Source organism: Copadichromis virginalis, linkage group LG3 (genome assembly GCF_057382275.1).
Source record: "Copadichromis virginalis isolate Kocher_CV1m ecotype Utaka linkage group LG3, C_Virginalis_male_GT1.1, whole genome shotgun sequence".
NCBI lineage: Eukaryota > Metazoa > Chordata > Actinopteri > Cichliformes > Cichlidae > Copadichromis > Copadichromis virginalis.
Window position 1 is genome coordinate 28,265,501 of NC_140620.1, and position 1,874 is coordinate 28,267,374.

The window sequence follows — 1,874 nt, forward strand, 5'->3', positions numbered from 1 at the left end:
AGCCAATCCGCTCCAGGCTCGATTTACCTTCTCAGCCATAGGTTAATTCACTTACTGGCATTCAGGATAAATAATCTAACATTTCAGCTTAAATTTAACTGTTTTTTTCTCTCTCAGAAAAAACAAGCAAGTTTTCTCTTTTTTCACAAAGAAGCATGGCCGTGAGACCTACCAACCTAACGGTGCTTTCTCAAACTCCTGTAAACTGCTACAGAGCTTCTGCCACGGCGTCTGAACTAATAAAACAAATAATTTTCCCCCCATTAGGCCAACACAGTAACGTGTTGTTTGTCAAACTGTGCACTGTCAGCAAAACCAGAGAAAGCACAGATGAAACGCACTGCAAAACATTTTGTTTAACTTTAGGAATGGAGCCATATCAACAACTGGAACCGCTCAGACTGCTTGCGAGTTCGCATAGGGAGCGGCCGATTTCAACAGCAACTTGCGTCTCTTTCCTTATCCGCATATCATTCGGTAAGTGTTAATCTTCCTCTCTAACTACATTTTTGCATTTTCCTTTTTACCATTCTGTCAATCCTTTCATTTAAAAAAATAAATAAATATCACAATGGTTTGTAACAGGTACAATACACCATCCATCCATCCATTCGCCTCCACTTATCCTTTTCTCAGGCTCGCGCGGTGCGCTGGAGCCTATCCCACGTACAATACACTTTAAAATATATATAAGCTCCACTTTTAACTCCCGTAAAAGTTTATACATTACATGTCTACATCACCTATCATGGCCTCATCGGGTATCTCATATCATCTTGTTATTGTTATGTTATGCTCCTTTGATATTTTGCTAGTTTGCGTGTTTTAAAACTCTTTTTGTTTTTCTTTATATTTTTAGACCCAGATGTGTTAACCTGATCCCTGCGAAACACCAGCTCTGCGTGGATTTTGACCGCGAGTGACCGGATGTTGTTTCCGGCCTGAGGTTGCCTGAAATGCCGTGAGGCTCGTTTGAAAGATTGCGCCCGAGACCAACTCCGCCTCCAAGGCATGCCTACCTTTAGCTGCCACCAGTGAGATATCAGAGCCGGGCTCCACATATCCAATCAGGAGCACGAGCAAGACAGCTTTTGCAGACTCTCCAGAAATATACAAGTCCTTACCAACTGCTCTGCAACCCAGTGTTTCTGGTCCCCTCACTAACATCGCTTTTTGAGATATTTTTTATGAACCACCAAAAAAGCAATTTTACCCCACAGACTGGGTCTGAGGGCAGCAGCGGGGACAAATGATTGTAATGAAGCGACGGACATTTCATGGCTGGTCTTGCATAATCGTGAGTTATTATGTCATATGGTGATAAGTACATAGTTTTGCAAGAGGCATACAAGCACTGTGGAAAAAGTAATCATAAAACAGTTTTTGTGAACACCCTACGTTATGCTTTAAAAAATGTGATACATGTAATGTGATCATCAAAGAACATGATTTAAAAAAAAAAAACAAACTTTTATTCTTATGCTTTTAAAGTATGTCAGATTATCTTAAAACACTTATTTGTATGTTATAATGTTTTTCTTACACCATGTGTAATTTTTATAGACACCTTATTCATTGTATCAATGTGTAATTATGTATCTTTGATAAATAAATAAAATATTTAATCTTGTATTTGTGTACTTTCTGGTGATTCAATAAAAAATTAGTCACATATCGCTCTGATAAACACAGATGGCTGAAAGAAATGTTTGATGGAACAAAGGAAACAAGTGTCTTGCTGCTAAACGTTTAAGTCACCATGGTTTAAATGAGAAAGTCTGTATGTAAAACATGAAAAACTCCATATCAGTGATATCTACAAAGGTGTACTCATTTCTTTGTAATGGTACTTTACTGTTCCAATGAAACAAAAA

At 38.2% G+C, this 1,874-nt stretch overlaps 1 long non-coding RNA gene across 1 annotated transcript; it reads left to right on the forward strand.

Moving 5' to 3' along the window:
* Positions 1 to 389: 389 nt before the first annotated feature.
* LOC146713908 (uncharacterized) lies at positions 390 to 1,630 on the forward strand. The gene is made up of 2 exons (XR_014918759.1): positions 390 to 477; positions 860 to 1,630. It is a non-coding gene; the product is annotated as an uncharacterized LOC146713908 (long non-coding RNA).
* Positions 1,631 to 1,874: the final 244 nt, after the last annotated feature.